Source organism: Sinohyriopsis cumingii, chromosome 2, assembly GCF_028554795.1.
Source record: "Sinohyriopsis cumingii isolate HCF-2022 chromosome 2, ASM2855479v2, whole genome shotgun sequence".
In the NCBI taxonomy this organism is placed as follows: domain Eukaryota; kingdom Metazoa; phylum Mollusca; class Bivalvia; order Unionida; family Unionidae; genus Sinohyriopsis; species Sinohyriopsis cumingii.
Window position 1 is genome coordinate 139,388,329 of NC_142962.1, and position 19,811 is coordinate 139,408,139.

The 19,811-nt window shown below is 40.9% G+C and overlaps 1 protein-coding gene across 2 annotated transcripts in view; it reads right to left on the reverse strand.

Moving 5' to 3' along the window:
- The window catches only part of LOC149805932 (FAD-dependent oxidoreductase domain-containing protein 2-like), a 100,762-nt gene extending 81,215 nt beyond the window's left edge, over positions 1-19,547 (reverse strand). Inside the window, exon 1 of one of the 2 annotated variants that reach the window (XM_089950716.1) lies at positions 19,438-19,547. The gene's annotated coding sequence lies outside the window, so the exon portion shown is untranslated. The remainder of the gene's footprint in view (positions 1-19,437) is intronic. The other variant, XM_089950719.1, reaches the window with a different exon arrangement.
- Positions 19,548-19,811: the final 264 nt, after the last annotated feature.

The window sequence follows — 19,811 nt, forward strand, 5'->3', positions numbered from 1 at the left end:
ACTTTATATGAATTTTAAATGCAATGTGGGCAAAGAAATTTAAATATATAACACCTATAATTAATATAATTTTTGAAATATTACTGATTTCAAGAAAGTTGAACTGTTATTATATTCTTATTTACGTACGAGAAGTATGATCATTAGCAACATTTTGTAAATTTTGGTCCATATTGGCTACCATGAAATGAAATTGCAACCTTAACCTTGTAAGGACACGTATGTCACCATCACTATATGTACCATAATCATCAAACATCAGACGATACACTGAATATATTTAGTAATCAAATCCAATGCATGTATAGCAAGTTCGACTAGATTTTTTTAAATATGATGATCATAAATGCATGCTTTTGACAAAAAGTGATGTTCATTCTATTTCATTGTAAACTTATAAAAATGTTGACACTTTTGAGGAAATCGTTCTGTAAGATATTTACGTCCTTACTGGCTACAGCTTTACATCTTTAAGCAACCGCTAGACGGCGCTTGTCCAAAATTAATCGGAAAATCCCGTTTACAGCGATAATACAGCGTTGGAGCATACGTCTATACTGCCGAGGCTCCATTATATTCTTACGCTTAAGTTCTAACGTTCTCATTACTCAGGACCGGCATTTGGGGGTGGCAAGTGGGGCGACCGCACCAGGCCCCGCTCTTGAGGGGGCCCCGCGCTTCAGGCATAAGGTCGTCCTTATGAGTTTGTCAAGCTATATTCTCCGGCAAATTGGAAACGCTGATACAGGGCGTACGTAATGCACGCAGATCGCGAAAGTTGATCTAGTCTAGACATAATCAGTGTTTGCAGTAGCATACCAATCGAGATACCGATCCTCTGGCCCGCGCGGTCATGGTCAGCCCTAGGCCCCGCGTACTCCTAACGCCTCCTCTGTCACTGCTGATGTAGTCTGAGAGCCAAGGCAATCACGTGATTATGTATAAAAGTTCAATACAGTAAACATAGTCTGCTTGAGGTCGAGTTTGGTCATCCGGGACTAATTTCATATCCAGAGGTCTTTTCCAGTTTTATTAACCATCCGCTTGACTTAAAGCAGTGTTTGCGGCCCGGACGTGGTGGCGTTGGACACTAACGATGAATTTTGTCTCGCCGTGTAATGTAACTCGATAAACGCCATTGCGTTCAGGTAAAAAGCGAAAATACTAGTTTCGTCTTATTTCCCTCTCACGTCCCCGCTCCAGATGGAGGAAGTCGCTGATAAAAGTATGTTCTTAGATTATTAATTATCTCAACGGCCGACAGTATGCCGCCACTTAAATCGTTCATCGTGCTTATTATGGCCGATTCGAGTCGTGTCTCCAGCGCAGCATTTGATGAGTCAGTGGGTTGCCACTAACCCCACTATCAGATATATTAACATAATAAACATTTGGGCTTGCATACACCCCAACACAGAGGGCGTTGTCTGCGTTATCTCTCTGTTTTTCCAAAATCTTCTCTTGAAAACTCACGAGGGCAGAGTTCACCAACTTCATCCCAAACTTTAATGATTTCATACCTAATTAGACCTTCAGGATCATATTGTAAAGATTTAATACAATTCTGCAGCTGCCATGTTTTCATTTCTTCCAGCAAGTTTTTTTTCTGTTGTTGTGGCAATATCAGCAAGTTTCAATGTAATTTCACTGGAGTGTTAACAAAATTCATTGTTGGATTTACTGTCGTCGCAGAAATCATTGATTGATTTATCGATGACACCCAGCTTGGTTTGTGTGTGTTGGTACCGATCCTGTCAATTCCCAGTTCAAAGTACAGCGTTTAACATTACCCTCTGTTGTTTCCAGCGCGATTACGTTCGTGTCATTATCAACAAGTTTTGTTGTAACTACATTGGGCTCCCCCCTCAAAAAAAAAGAATAAATAATCATCGATGGTTTTAAAGTCGTACTGGATGACATTTTTTTACGTAAACGGTTAAATGTCTTTACATGTTCATCGAGTTCAACTTTTTTTTTGTAGCCGCGTCTTGATTAAGTTATGGGTCGCACACAGCGGACAGTTTTGTTGTCGTTCATGACGAGTCCGCCGTATATTCTATCTCCGGAAACACGACTTCATATTTCATCTGCAATAAACACACGGGTCATCCAAGAATCTCTAATTTTACATACCTCGTTGTTTTCGGCGAATTTGCCGGCAACCGACCCTGGTATTTTAGTAACAATTTCAGTCACTTTAACGTTGCTAGTTTTTATCAGGCCAAATTGATTTTGAAACACGAACAAGTTCGTCCTTGTCTTCGCTGGTGTAGTCCACTAATGCGGCTAAATGGTCTTTTATGTCAAATTCTGATGTGTCCACGAACGCAGTTTGTTTGCAGTTTCTCCGCGCGTTTCATCGTCCATAAATATCTTTGGCACATTGTTATTTCAATTACAATTTGCTTTAATTACCTGGGTTGGTGGTACATTCTAAAAATTGCTGCCTCAAGTGTATATATATATATATATATATATATATATGCAACGCGTTCACCGTATTGGCCTTCACATAGGAGGATTGATCAAGGTTTGTGTTGGCAGTGTTGATACCGAGAGCGGTTTATCGCTCCCATTCGAGAAGTCTGAGTGGCGCCTGACCATAATAATCAGAATATATAACGTTCCGTGGAATGATGTATTACGCTGCTCAGTGAGCACCGGGACCTTCATGCGAATGTAGATTAAATGTTCGTGTTTCACGAGTCCGATGCGCATCTTGTAATTTATTCCGCATAAAAACCTGTCCAATACTTGATTCATTTTCCCCGCGCCATTTCAAGTAGATCAAAAGTTGACAACGACGCTACCGGGTCAGTCTTATCTATTTGTTTGACTCTGGGTTAATCTTATTCCCCGGCCTCTTGTTTTGCCCCGGGCCAGTTAGCCCACCTGTTATTTTTGTGCTATTTTAGTGTCAGCATATCGTGCAGTGCAAAAGCGAGGCTGTTTTTGGACAGCGGGTTCAACAGCAATGACGGTGTCTTTTTATTTCAGCGGCCATCAACAGCGGTACTGCTGAGAGAAAGGCAATATCCTTTCGGATTCGGACATTAGGTTGATCGCAGCGGTGCATAGCACTATTTCCATTCCATGACCTGCTTTGCGTGCCTCGTTGAAATGAATCATCTGTACCTCGGTTAGCGCCAGTCTATTGACCCCCACCCATCCGGTCAGCTGTGTGTTTGATAATCACATTGTTGCTTCGAGGTTGCTTTTGGCGGCCGATCTTAGTTTTGTAATTTGATCTTGACTCAGTTAAAGATCAACGTGGTCGTATGTGCTGTTAGGCATGTTTAAATAACACGCGTAAGATCAATTAGAATGTTAGCATTCCACTTTATGTTTGTCACTAGGTGTCAAAGACCTTCAATCGTCCTCCAAACCCTTCAATACGTAGTGTTTTGTCCGACAATATGACATCAATACATCTATACGCGACAACACCACTCGGCAAAGCTCCCAGCGAGCTCGAAAATGTATATCCACGACGGATTGTCTGAATAATTCATCTGTTCCAGTCAAAAGTAATCAATTGGGTACAACGTTGTGAAATTCTTCTGCGAGTCCTATGTCAACGTTCCGGTCGCGTCCCATGAAATTCATTAGTATGTGGTACGGTCGTGCGACATGGTTCTGCTGAAAATACTTCTTCGGATGGTTCTTGATGCCTGTTTTATCACAGCAATAATTTAGACACGTTAAGTTGGTCTAGCGTCATTTGGTTTCGCATCTGCGAGTTCAGCCGTCGAATATCTTGAAACGCTATAAAAATATGTAGCGGCACAGAAACACCATGCTGAAGTGCGATCTGCGAAGTGAACAAACCTGCTGATGCACCTTAAACAGCGTCTGTCGTCATTCTTAGCCTTCTCAGCGTAGAATGACTGTCGCTCTGAATAAAAGTAAGTAGTCGTTCTTCTTCAGTCTACTGTGATGTCACCGTGGGCATCTACAGCGACAATTTTGTTGGATTAACCCGGCCATGCAATGCTGAAGTTACACCTTCACCATGCCAAATGGCTTCGTTGTCAGTACCGTGTCGTGTTAGCACAACTGTGGATTTAGCCTTCAAACTAACGTTTTGAACACTCCTGTAAATTCCGTAAATTAGCGACAGTGGAATTGCACAACTAAATTGACCATGTGCGTTGATTTATGATCGACGTGCTGAGAATCCCGAGATGAATGTGGCATGAGCGCCATGGACTACAGCCCAGACATCTGTATCGGCATTGTTGGCATTATTTCTGGGTCTTCGAATATTATACGTGCGATCATCAGCATTATCTCTGATATCATTGGCTAACATCACTGAGGACTCTGCACTGCGAAAATAATGATCGTATTATCGTGCGAGTTCAAATATTGTCGTTGCCACGTTAACATTGTCAATGCATGCTTCGATTTCCTTGTCATCTATGATGTAACGTGCGCTAATAAAAAGAGCCATGGATCCGTTGATAACAAAATCACCACGTTCCCCATCGGCGTATGGAATGTCGTCGATTTTCACGAGAGTTCCTTCGAATCTCGATAAACGCTTCAGCGGGCACGAAACAACTGCTTTTATCCTAAACCTGTAATTTTATTCGGCCCCGTTCATTTGGCACACAAGCATCATGAGAATAATATTGGTAATCAAGCACGGATTTATCAATCAACATTTCAAATGAGAGATCTGATACACGTTTGGACATTTTATATTACAGCGGATGATCAGTTGGTTGTTCACGCCCCGCTGCCCTGAACCAGATTCTCCCTTATGGTAATGTTTGTCATTACCAAATTATTTAGTCGTGCTGCTGTTGCGTTACTGATTATTTTACTGATCTTGGCGGACATATCTTCGGTACTTGGCAGAGGCAGCACCGCCATGGAACACAAGCGTTCTCCTGGAAAACTATTAATGGTCCGCGGAGATTTTCTCGCTGCAGTGGTTATACTGGAAACCAATCTAGCCAGCTGATTACTGATCACCTTGGCGACATTATCCCGGACAGCTCCAACGGCCTTCTCATCGATTCTTCTTTTGCCAGTGAAATTCCATGTTCGCGAGCCACTGGGGAAATTCTGCTAAATAGCCCCTGAAAAACATCGTCAAGTTCATCTCCGTAATAATCTTGATACATAGGTGAGCCTGAATCTAGTATCCTTTTGGGGGTTCTTGATCCCCGGGTTGCTGCATAAGTTTGTAAGATCGTCGTTAATTGTCGCGAAACAATACACTGCCTTGTCGCTAATATACGAACTAATGACAAGTGTTTTCTTCACGTAAATCAAGCAAATGTCCATTTTGATCTGCTAATGTATTTCTCACGTGGGAAAGAATCTTTTTGTGACAGCGCAGAAACATCGGCTGCGATGGCACCATCATGATTAAGTTGACCGGAGACACATTCGGGTAAACACTACACAAAATACAACCTTGTTTGGCAATATCGCCGCCCCTGATACAAAACTTTCATCGATGGCGTTGCACATGAGATTTACTTCGATAAGTTGATGCAATACCAGATACGTTAATGACGTTCATCGCGATCAAGAGAATTATGCAAGTTTAGTGTCACAGTCTCATCAGCTAGCCACCCGGGCACAGTTTTGATGAAGATACTCTACGTCGACTGGGTACCCCGAAGATTTAGTCTCGATGACCGAATTGAGTATCGGCTTGTAAACGGTAATTGCGAGTTTAGAATATCGTCTTGTTGTCGCGCTTATACACCACTGAAAATCAGCAGTGATAGCCTTGATTTCGTAAGCGCCATCGGGAACTAGTACGGCGTGCCATTCAGATGCAGATCGCCGCCAGTTCGCATTTTCCATGAAAAAAAAGAAGTGTGTTATTGGTTGATAGCCCACCAAATGGCGCGATTCAATGTTGGGTCCACTGTAAAACGCAGTTGAGCCAATGCTGTCTCAAGTGTGCTACCGGGCGGCGCCATAATTTATTCTATCAAGTCATGAAATTACTCCGTTGTGAGTCATCGTGGATTCCATTATTTATATCGCTAACACATGCAATTGTGGATATTTATACCACTAGCACATATAATTGTGGCGATTAATCACTGTCGCTGTATGCGTCGTCGCTGATATGTGACCTCGCTGACCAGCGCAGAGTACACACACCGATCTATGACCCCGTTCGTGTACAGCTGGTGACAGAATTGCCGTTGCTTCGTTGATGACATCCTGGGAATTACTGCCCACATGTAAACTTCCCACAAGGGTTTCTAATCGATCAACTTATGTCATAATATTATCGGGACACCACTGTGTCACTATGTTGCACGCCGCTGTTTTTATGGGAGCGGCCTTGTTCTTTATATATATATTTTTTAATTTTATATTTTAAAAAAAATATTTTAATCGATTTTTCAGGTGGAGGTTAGGTAGAATCTTCAGCTGCAGGTTTAGCCGATTTTCTTTTCAGCTGCAGGTTCACTTGATTTTAATATTCAGATATGACAAACCCTGCTTTCCGTGCAAATTCTATCCAACTGGGATCATTGTCATTTATCTTACTGAGATCGCTAGCCCTTCGATAAGCCCATCTGAACCAGTCTGTGATTTTTTCGCTTCGGTAAATATTTATCTCTGTGGTCATACTCACTCGAAGTAAACTTGGCGGCGTTATCAAAAAAATTCTTCCGGTCATGTTCGTTACAAAATTGTACCACTGTTTCTAATTCTGATTCATACTCTGGCACTTTCTCATACTTTCGCAAACTTCTCAGCGATATCACCGACCTTTTTACGTGCCTCCTTGGCGGAGATTTATGTGCGTTTTGCTGCTTTAGTTTCCCGCAGACGACTTAATTAACGGGGAAAATGTTTATTCGAATCCCGCAGTGAGATCATTCCTCGTCGACAAAAGAGATTGTAATTAATCTCGCACAACATCACGCACCAGTAAAAATCGTTGTAGTGTTGCCAGGCGCTCCTGCACTAGTCGTTATGTTCTATTCATTATATTGCATGTACATACTTAAGTCTATGTGAAAAATCATACGTACATTTTTTTAATGCCAATTCAGTACAACACTGGCGTTGACATCGAAATGGTAACAAACCCGCGTGGGGTTGCTTGTGCAAGTGAAAAACATTTTTGAAACGGCTTTTGAAATCTATGTCTCCGGAACACCATGTGACAAGAATATTTCTAAGCGTGTGTGAGTCTACCATGTTGAACACAAATAACATATTGGTGTTGACCCGGATGACTTTGGGAACATGCGTGTATAGCTGTGTGATATAGATAACGTCAGTATTTGTTATGTGTACCCTTGGAAGATATCGCTGCTGAATTAGATTGTTCTCAAACATAACGTCGTCGTACACTAAGAAACTGTTAATACCACCATCTCTGACGTCCATGGCAGGTGCGTTTTCGATGTTGTTGATGTATTCAGCAACATTGTCTCATTCAATGTTCTTGGCGGCCTCGTTTAAGTCTCGCATGATGTTATAACACACCTGGTCATCTGCGGTTGACACAACCAGATGAAACTTATCCCATCGTAGCATTCTCATAACGAGGTTTAGCAAATGAGTCTTACAAAAACCAGACGGTCTTATGATTATCGCATGTACATTATTGGGTAGGGCCTCGCTGAGTTTTACGTGCTGTTTTATTTTTGCTTAAAAGTTAACTATATGAAACCCGTTGGGAGAGAATGAATTGTTCGTGGATAGCAGACGTTCTTTGTCTTTGATCAATGAATTGTCTGCAGTCGTCATGAACTGACCGCTGCAATTGAAATATAAAATACCCAACGTTTATATTGTCTGCGATACAAAGGTTTCACTGGCCCAGTAGATGCAAGTTTAGTCACCACCAAAAAATAAACGGTCCACAACCACGGGGGTGTGTGCACGATGTGGCACGAAAAATATAAATTTATGTCTGGCGAGCAAAGTCGCAGACCGTTAACGGTACATGGTGTCGATATCGCATCGTCATTGGTGAAGGCGTCTCTATCGCCGCCATAGGCGAAATACACAGGAAAGAAACATTTAACGGGGTATAATTACTGTGGTCCTGGAACTAGAATGAATATCGGACTAGATCCACGCGACGTTCCTCTCGATAGTGAGAATCCAATCAATGGGATAGACCGCATATGTTACCGAAACGATCTTGCATACCTTAATCGTGATTTAACTCAGCGACACATAGCTGATCGTGAGTTAAATGACACGTTAAATAACATTGTTTCACCAACAGCGCGACAACGTTTTGCACAATGGTTAATAAAAACCGCAATGACGGCAAGGTTAGCGCTGAGACAATGAACTGTCCCAAGGTAATTAATTAGGGTGTTAATAAATATTGGTGGTTAACACTGAAATGATAGTATTTGAGGTCCTTGTAATCTAATAATGGAATCAAGTTATTACAATCCCAGTGGTTATTGGAAAGGCACCACAACGATCAGCAATTAGCGAATGCCGCTCGCGTTGATAAAAGTGTTACCGCTGATTGGTTGGCGCGACAAGCATTATGACTGATTTAGTTACCGACTTAAAAACGTTATTTTGACGTCAAAACACCAAACAAAATTCACCTGATATTTTGTTTCTGCCACACGACGGCAAATACAAATACGTTTGACCGTTTTCGATTTAGCCAGTCGAAACAAGGAAGCTGTGCCGTTCATACTGAAAACAGCCACAGAGGTCGCAGGCGCATTCGGACGCATATACGCTTGTGGACAATTAAGTTTGCCAAGTCTACTGCAGGTTGATCCAGGCCGAGAATTTCACAAAGTAGCCCCGTTGATGAAACGTAACGGAATTAAAATTCGCCAGGGACATATTGGCATTCATGGCGATCAAGCTATTCTTGAACGATATAACTTTACACTTGCGGAACAATTATTTGGACATAAATTTGCGGAGGAAATGTTGATGCAACAAAACGCATAATCAAGAGAATGGGCAGCAAGACTGCCTTCAGTGGTATCCGCGTTGAAAAATAAAGTTACGCGCGCGATCGCGACAGAGTCCGTCATGGAATAAAAAATATAGTAACACCAGTATGGCGAGTTAGTGCACAGGGCACTGCCGCTAAACTTGAACCAAGATTGGGAGGCGCCAGGTTGGGAGGCTATAGAGCGATATCTATACGCACCTGGATAAACTAGAAAGTGGAACAAGAAGAGTTGGATCAAACTCACATCGAAGAAGCCACATAGACACAGGATTGTTCTGGACAACCTTTGCAATTGCATCGTAAACATCACCAGACTAAAATTTAATAACGCGGTTTGATGGAAATTGTAAATTAGCCGACCACGCATGTGTGTCATGCTCGATAAATTAAATGACTAACATGCTGTTCTCAGGTTATCTTTGTGATAATTGGTGTCTTGAGTGACGTTTCAGGGCAGTAACATCACTGAGTTTAGCACCTATTTTTCTGACATCATTTTCCCACTGAGATATTTTCGCAGGTCGTTGCTCAGTAAGACCAAATCCGCGTTGAGAATTTGTGAAATACTTCCACACAGATAATCTCAGTGGTTTTCATAGGGACAAGTAAATTCTCGCTGTGGTGTTTCATGAAATAAAATTCATATATCACAGCGGTAAACGGATATGTATTATTGCAATAGATACTATCATTACCGGTCAGAACCCAAGGGGGAGTCTGAGCTGTTATGTTGACAACAGACGCATCGTGACGTCGTTCCACCCGTATTGGATCCATGTTGTCTCTGATAACCCATTCGTCGTTCTTTCCGCTACTGTTAGTTTTACTCTGAGAAAGTGCTTTTTATCATGGTGAGTACATGATAAATAGATGCATCACACGCGTCATTCACTGGACCATCACATACTCGCCTACGTCTCTGAGTATCAAAATACCATGTGGAATACACGTGTACGGCATCGTCAAAGGCGAATTCCTCATAGGTATAAAAAATATACTGATGCAATTCTGAAATTTCTTTGGGTGGTATGACACTGTGACGTACACGACGATCAAGATCAAATAATGGCCCTGCACGTGCAGGTTCAACCCCTTATAAGCTTTGAAAGTCTTTTTCAGTATAAAATTTGGCAACTTTCTGATCACTGAGAATCTTACCAAGCACTGCATAAAGGTCATTGATTTGTGATGTTTGGTGTGACTATGGACAGATCATTCACATTATACAACCACATAATGAAAACTGAAGCAAAACTGAGCACTCGAAACAACTTACTCCGCAAACTGGCTGGCTCAACCTGGGGCACTAGTGCTCAGACAGACACTCAAGACATCAGGACTGGCACTCTGTTAATTAACAGCAGAGTACTGCGCTCCAGTATGGGCCCGATCATCCCATATCAATCTAATTGACATCCAGCTCAACACAACAATGCGCATAATCTCTGAAACACTACGTTCTACTCCTTTACCATGGCCGCCGGTACTCAGCAACGTTCTTCCTCTACATCTCCGTCGCCAGGAAGCAACCATTTAACTGCTGGCTAAGGCATATGCAAATGAGAAATATCCACTGTTCATGGACATCACTTCACATCCAGCAGTCTACCTGGCTTCGTGATGTCCAATATGGATAGGTCAGGTTGCCGGAGGATATGACAGATATTTCGGCAGGTTATGCATCTTGCTGCTGCTGCTGATGTTGTTAAATGGCTGGGAATGCACCGCACACGATACCCCCCCCCCCCAACAAACAAACTGATTTGTGAAGTTAAACGTGACCATGAAAGTTTATAACCAGGTAAACTCAAAATACATATTTCGTGCCCAAAAGTTTCTTCATTTCTTCACTGACGAACTGACATGTTCATGATATATATATATATATATATATATATATATATATATATATATATATATATATATATATATATATATACATATACACACACACACACACACACACACACATATATATATATATATATATATATATATATATATATATATATATATATATATATATATATATATATATATATATACACACACACACACACACACACACATACCTACATAGGAATTTTTGGAAAACAATACAAGCGGGTCATATGCCCGAGCGTAATGAAGGTTTTGTGGCGAAAGTATGACAAAAATCTCACGTTGTTGTCGTCAGTTAATTGCGCCATCAGCCACAGGTATTCCAAACTGTCTTTTGCACTGTGACCGAACCGCGAGTTTACCTTACTTCGCATATCTTTTTGACGTCCGGCGATGATTTATAACCATGTATTATTGCATTGTCTAATGTGGAGAAAAAAAAGATCAAGACGGGATTGTCTCTCATCGGGATTGGCGCACAGATCTACAAGTTACACATAATTAAGTAAACTAAAACCTTGAGGGATATATGAACTGATGCAATCAAGAAGATAGTATTTTCGAAATGAAGATCATCCATGCTTACGTAACGTATTCCAGGAATGATCATTTCCTAGTCTTTATTATTCATTCTAATATCGTAGAGTACTGTGCAGATACATTTGCGTCGTAGCCGATGCATCTTCGAAGGCGACATAATATATATATATATATATATATATATATATATATATATATATATATATATATATATATATATATATATATATATATATATATATATATAATCTAAATAACATGAATTTTTGCAGGCGTCATAATAGTGTTTTCCCGTTCACCAACGTGACATAATTCACACAGAATAGGGAAGTTTCCAAAATACGTTTTTATGTTTTCTGACAAACATGGCCCCACGTAATTTTATGAAAATGGATAGTCTATAACTCTTGAAAGCGCTAAAAAGCGTTTATGGTTTCAGTTTTAATTATGACAGAAAATGAAAACCATAGTAATTGCTATATTTATTGTAATAAATTGCTTAATGAAATACAATTTTCAGAAATATATTTACTAACTCTCTAATGAGGGGTTGGCCACTTATCGCCCCTCTCCCCGCCACTCAAAATACTGTTATGTTGGTCTATCATACAGATGTATGACGTAATAAATTAACCTAAATATATTTTGTACATACTGCAGTTTCAACAGGTAAGTCGGTCAAGTGTGTAATGCTTGTGTACTGAAGTGACTGTTGACGTCAATCGGCTGAAATTGTGACCCAAACAAATCTCTCTTGCAGTGAGTTTAATACAAAACACAAAGCCCGTCAAGAACTTTTAGCATCTTAGATTATTTTTTTTCAAAAATGGGTTTTCGAGTTTTTAGTGTACCGAGTAGTGACATTACAAGTCCTCTATGAGCAGCACGATATGAAAGTTGAATTGCTCAGTATGGGTACAGGGTCGGATAGGTGGGGTCGGTGGGATGGGGTTTGCAGGGTTTCCGAAAACTCTCTCCCAGTTAAAAAACAAAAACAAAAAACGAACACATACAAACGTACAGTAATTTGTGGCTTTAAGTTTGACCATCGTTTTATTCTTGCGCACGTTTTTTTCGTACTATACACGTTCTGAGTAAATAGACACAAAGACTTTTGTTTTGGTGCGATTTTGAGGAAAGTCTGGGCCCTTTTGAAAATTTGGACCCCCACTTGACCTGATCCTGCGGGTATGCACCTCTAACCTGCCTCCGTGGTGTCATGGCAAGGAGATTTGGTGCAAGAAAATCCTTAATGTTTTAAGGTCCTGAAATAGAACTGCCTTTAATACGCAGCCGGCACGCTCGCCTAGAGTCTCAACATGTGTACCTTCTGTTCGCAGGGCTTGTGATTGTTTTTCCCCCCTTCCGATCAGAGAAATATGACAGAAACTTTTTGTAAAAATATAATTCTTTTTTTTCTGACAAGATGAGAGATAGAGGGCGTTACATATCCAGAAGGAAAGGTCAATGGGGAAAGCGCTTCACCAAAATAACCCTCAAACTTTGTAGCAGCGATCTCGCCTGCAGCCCACCGAGGACAATACTTTTGGGTTTTGTTTCAACAGTGAAATCACAATTACTCCTTTTTCCTGTCGATGTTAAGCACTAGATTTTGCGAGCTGGGTCAATACTCCTTCGTTGTCCACTAACGTGGGATCGTCAGGCGGTACTAATAGTTTACGTTCTATGTCTGGTTACTAACCCATCACTTCATGATTTTTAACTTATCACCAAGAACAGGCCCAATATGGTTAGAATAACGGAGAATCTCGTCGGCTCTGCGTTGACGTTATGACCCATGTACCTAGCTGCATGACTATATTGTGATGCGTTATCCGCAACGGCAGCGCGGGCATTATATGACATTAAGTTCACATATACACGGATTGAAAGGGACGCCCACGTTCCGCCACTGAAACTACCGAGGAGGAGAATGAGGTAAATATCCACGTTCCGCAACTGCAGCTATTGAGGAGAATGAAGTAAGTATCAGAACATGGGATTCTGATAGTCTCGTCATCGTTATTGAGTGCACGCCTACCAACGTTTCGAAAGTCTTGCGTTAAATCCTAGCGTAACCTTACAAATTGACATGATTCTGATGGCCGTTTAATATACAACATCCTTCTGTTGTAAAGAAAGAGGAAGAGCAGGCTTCAGAAGGCCGCCAGCTCGTCCCGTGTCACATACCTGATGAGGTTGGGCGTCCGCCTCAATGTCCATAGGGCAAGTGTCGCCATTAACTAAAAGTGATGACCCTAAGATGATTTCAGGGCCGCCACCAAAGAAATCAGGGCCACGCAGACTCAACGTGTGCTGGCGGATCGCCTCCTTGTACTTAATTTCAAGGGCGATAGTGCACCGCTGAATATTAACTGGTGTTTTGTTTCATGTAAAATACGTATCGAGAGCTACTGAACGCTACATTCACCTAATCTGTGTCAGTACGGTTTCCCGTAGAACTAACTACCCACAGGAACAGCTTGTTGCAGGTGACTGTTGTAACCATCATTAATTATGTCGGTTGTGTTTATTTGATTGAGATGGACATAAGGCCGCAGGATGATGATCAATTACGGGAGTTTCTTGCTGCTTTTGTTATTTGTATGACTCTCGGGAAAACCGTAATATCACCGAACCCAAAAATGAAAGCTATCGGCATGTCAAGACGTAGTGCATAGTCTTGGTCAGAAGCCGTGATGCTGACTCGCCCGGTTGCATCGTTATAGTCCACACTCAATTCAGGAACGGCAGGATAAATTACTTTTCGAACGTATTTGTGATCTAATACCCATCCAGAATGGCGATGGTATTAACTGAGAGGTTGTTGTAACTTTCCGCAGCATCGGGCAGTGGTATTCTTTTCGATAAAATGGAAACAATACAAAAGGTTTTATTACCAATCGCAATCTTGAATTTCTGGTCCATACGAATTCTTAATGAGCGCTACACGCGAAGTTGAGTAGGCGGATTATCAGTTGCTCTTGAGCCCAGCTAGAGGATTGGTCAATACGACACACACAGCCAGAAGCTGATGTTTCGCGGTTATGCAAGCACTAGTGGTAAGCGATTCTATTGCCTCAAGTACTTCGCTTTAAAATGGAAGCGTAATATGGCACAGGAGAGAGAGAGAGAGAGAGAGAGAGAGAGAGAGAGAGAGAGAGAGAGAGCGTGTGTGTGTGCAGGTCTATGAACTGTTGCTCAGCCTCAAACAAGCATGTGCGAAATAGAGCTTCAGACAAGGATTATCGACGGATTCGATAAATATGCACTACCTTTCGTTTCCTACGAAGATATTGTCAAAAGAATGGAGCGCTGGGCATTCAAATGAGGTGTTGACAAACACCAGATAATCTCTGGCGTTAGAAACACCAACGACTGTAGTGTTAGCGTTCGTGACCACCTGTTTCCAGCAGAACAGCCAGTGATGGAAGAAGCTTCCACTCGTTTTAAGTGCTGCTCTGTACCCTACACTGGCTATCCATTCGATCCAGAATCAAACACAAAATTTGTTCTCTGTGCTACGTTTCACTGACGGACTCTAGTCCAACATACCTATCCGATCTCACCCATGTGTACACACCAGCAAGATACTTACGCTCCTCTTCTGACAATCGTATACTCATTATTCCCACTATGAAAACAAAGTCATATGGACAGCGTTCTTTTGCATACCAAGGCCCAGCAACGTGGAATGAATTGCCCACTGAACATAGACACAATGACACAGTGATCACATTCAAGAGGGATCTCAAAACTCACTTATTTCGACTGCAAGAACAAACTTAAAGACCTAATAATGTTTCCTACCTGAAATATTCTCAGCATGTTTTTTATTTTTTTAATGTTTTTCTAATTTCATGGTGTTTGTTTTTGTAATAATATTATTATATGTTTTTTATCTTATAGGTGTTGTCTAATGCTGCAAAGCGCTTAGAGCTTCTAAAGATTAGGCGCTATACAAAGTCCTCATTATTATTATTATTATTATTATTATTACCAGACAAATAAAATTATCATCAAAGATGCAGTGTCCTCTTCAGGATGAGCAACACTGAAACGTACTCGAAAACAATACCAACGACTTTTCCTACGAACGCCTATGCAAAAACAAACTCCACCATTCCGCTTTTTCCGCGCGATTGATGTGACCAACAACTCAATATACAGGACCAAGGGGGCTGCCAGGAATGAGGAGGTTCTCAATGAATCCTTTGACAAACTGGCAGGAGCGGGCCATGTGTAGGCTCTTTACTTTTCGACGAGTGCTGTGGAACAGGAAATACAGTGGTCGTCGAGTATATATATATATATATATATATATATATATATATATATATATATATATATATATATATACGTGTGTGTGTGTGTGTAGCAAATTCGAGTAAATTGTAATTCAGCATCACTATGTGTGGGACAATGTAGCTGAATATCGCTCTACGAGTGACAATCGATGATAAATTCATCATAGTCGTTGATAAACCATACGCTGTTGTTCATCTCTCTCTCTCTCTCTCTCTCTCTCTCTCTCTCTCTCTCTCTCTCTCTCTATATATATATATATATATATATATATATATATATATATATATATATATAGAGAGAGAGAGAGAGAGAGAGATCATATTTGTTTATAAATGCTATACATTCATCATCTCTGGCGATAGGCCCATACATCAATCATACGTGTTTTATTAGCTCTATACAATTGTTCTCGTTTGATAACTAGTTGTGATTTATTCTATTCAAGAACGATTTCATTTTATTATATCCGTGCCTGACTCGGTGCCCATCATTCTGTTAAATGCTTTGTTGGACTTGACAAGCACGAGTATGGTGTCAAAATCATTAATCGTTCAATGTCATCATAAATAAATATTCATTCACAAAACTGTGTTCAGTATCTTCACTCGATCCAATACCAACCCGTTTTCATTCTGATACAAGCTATAAAAGGTGAAGGCAATTGACATACACTTCGAGGACACTACAGAAAACCATGTTTTCCAACGCGACACTGACGATCGAAGGCGTTCTAAACCAGGCGTATCAGCGTGAAGCGGCCTTCAAAATAACGTGAAGGGAATTTATCAAGGACACGGAATCTGCATTCGATAGACATTGGTAAATTTCACCAAAACAACCTTGTTCTAGACTTCGACATGAGGTTACGAAAGATTACACTCTCTACGGGTCAGACAGATCGAAAACGCGAAAGAACTCAACAAAAAAATTCGGCACAGGCGCCACGCCTGTTGAACCCGTGGATATACATCATGATTGACAATCACTTCATCATACAAAATAACTAGTCTATGTCAGCCATGCGGTAACCTGACTTTCCGCTAGTTCTTTGATAACTTTCAGCTCCCAGATCGTTGGCCTCCGCAGCTGTGTCAAGAGCGTGTTTGCATGAGAACTGCTCGAATTGGCATTTACGTTTACATCGTCATGACATGCCCGACCCTACGCCTCAACAAAACGTACGGTAGGCCTGGTGTCCTCGACTTAAAAGACGCGAGAGTATTTCTCCTAAACCCTAATTGTCTGATCCGGACGCCATGCTTTCTGCACTTTCTAGAAAGTTTAAGGAAACTACCACGTTTTTTTCTACTTGACGTTGCTACGGAATGAATGAAGAAGATGACCAAGTGGAAGATTTACCTACCCGTGCCGAGGAAAATTCCTAGCCGCGGTTTGATATTTCAGCCCCTAGCGAGGTGCATCAGGCTGACCTCCTGTTTTGCTGTATGACAGCGATAAATATGGATTGTGATAAGTATGCGCTGACCGTTGTTCTTGTTGCCAGTCGTTACAAGAAGTCTAAGCCCTTGGGCACTAAGGAGAATACCAAAATGGTCGACATGTTAACACGTATCTACAAGAGGGGCCCAAACTGCTGAGGACTGACCCCTTACAGGAGTTTATGGGTGCTGAGTTTGCAGCTCTTGGCCAAACACAACTGGCACGTGAGGAGGGAAGAGGCTGTCGTTCACGTGCCGATTGACTATTTAGGTATCCGTATACCAAGGAGATGTTGTTGCCGAGACGGCGAGCTCAGCACTGAGTGGCTCCCTGATTTTGTGGCCGCTCTGAAAGGTAACCAACTCAGACTAAGGGAAAGAGACGTATTAGTGCCATTCGTGAAAGAGCCGAACGATTAGGGCCAGCTGTGAGGGCTGCGCCTACAGCCAGAAAGAAAACGATGCGCACAAGTTTCGTTGGCGAGGAAATGCATTTTGTGCATGAATACACCCAGGTACACCCACCCGCTTGTTCTTACTCATCACATTGGTGGATGCAGCTAAATAGCGTCTAGGGCGATTCATTTATTAGTGTCCGTTGTTCTTAGACGCGTCATTTTATTGGTAGACCCTCGTCTTACGCTGGTCGCTGCGTATGCCAATCATGGACTACAAAACCTCTTTTTTTTGTCAGGGACACTCCATGTAGAGGCGGTGGCGAAGGTGGGTTTTTACTACCGTCCGCAAAATGCATTTCGCATCGCGGACCTTTGCTTGCTTCGAAAGCAAAATGCTACACACCCACTAGTTCATGTTAATATATTTATGTAAATACTTTTGACAAATGAATTAGTGGTCTACACATCGCGAATCATTTGTACTTTAGTACAGTGCTGTTAGTTGCACTAAACTATTCATTCAAGTCATGCATGGGGCCAACTCCTTCTCAGCTCATTTCTGACTGACCTGGGCTGTTTAATTTATTCGCGTTTCATTCAACGAGGCTCCTACTGCATGCAATTTCTTACGGACAATGATTTTACTTAACTCTTGATGCAAGTCATACATATGACAAGCTTTTTCCCAGCGCCTTTCTGGCTGACCCGTGCTGATTCATTTGTACAAACTGGGCTTTTCTTTGTTTATGTCAAAATACTCGTGTGACTTTTACGTTGCACTTATCTAATTAAATTAAAAGACTTTAGTCTGAGTGCGAGCTCGAACACGCAGTATGTTGTAAGCTCGGACGCCTTTACCATCACAGCTAAGCCCACTTATATCGTCAATATGTATTATTTTTTAATACAAGCTATCTGCCTACATCATCCGTCAATATAATCTTTAAAATAGCTTCATATTGTTATATTAAACATAACCTATGATAATCATTTTTCATTGATGTTATGTCCTATCAACGCACTCATTTACAGGCATGTGCCTGCTGAACCTCAACTATGTGCACAAGTACACCGAGATTCATGTTAAATTGAGTGCATTATAGCACACATGTATGATAGACCCAAGAACAGTACTTTTGATAGGACCATCCCATCCCCAGTGGGGATGATGGCATGTAGCTAACACTTTATTAGAGGGTGGGTAAGAGTCTAAATTCAGCCTCCCACATCTGCTGTCTTAAATACTGAAAACACCCCACCCCCCGACCACCACATGAATAGCAGTTTGCATCAAGTGTAACATATAAAAGGAATTCTTTCCAGCCTTAAAACAATTGTCACACGGCTTATTATTGGTTTTCGTGTTATCTGTTGTCCATGGTATCATCACATGGGATCGTATCGTTACACACACACACACACACACACACACACACACACACACATATATATATATATATATATATATATATATATATATATATATATATATATATATAATGGCAAGCAACGATACGAGACCTGTGGGTATCTCTTCGCCGAAGTCATTAAGTCACCATGCCCTCTTCACCCATGGTTTGTCTGGCTTGATCAAGATGACAACTGGACTTAATGGTTGAAACTGACAACTCTATTATAAATCTTTGTGTAATATAGTCCCGACTTAATTTTAAAATAAGGACAGCATTAAAATAAAACCGTACTAAATGATTAATCACTTTCTAAAACTCTACATACACTCAAGCCAATCTACTCAACAACAATACACACGAGTGATACATTTTAAAAATACTTTCATCGTAATAAGATATGTAACTGTCGCAAGGCAATATTGTTCCAATTTGTCCAATTGCTATCTACTCTAATATTCTTCTTTTCTATTGTTTTAGTAGCTGAATGTTATGATACATTGGTGACACTTTACGGTACTTACCTTACTCAACGTTAAATACTGTCAACATTCACGAACTAAATACCGTGAGGCAGTTATAACGGTACCAATTGTACAACCCCTATGTGGGCGGAGCTTAAGCTGCATTCACTATTCACATTGTATTCAAAAATAAACGACAAAAACTAGCTGTGATTGGTATATTATGTAAAAGTTTTAATTTCTGTCAGGCTTTAAAAAAGTTGAGTCTCTTTGCAACATGTGAGATTATGTTATTTCATATCTAGGTCATATTTTGTATTTTTTTAAATTGTGATACACATCATTGTAACCGGATAACTCTTACCACCGTTTAGTTCAAGCAGAGTTATCTCTCTTAAATGCAACGGAATTCCTAGTTCTGTCCTTGCCAAATT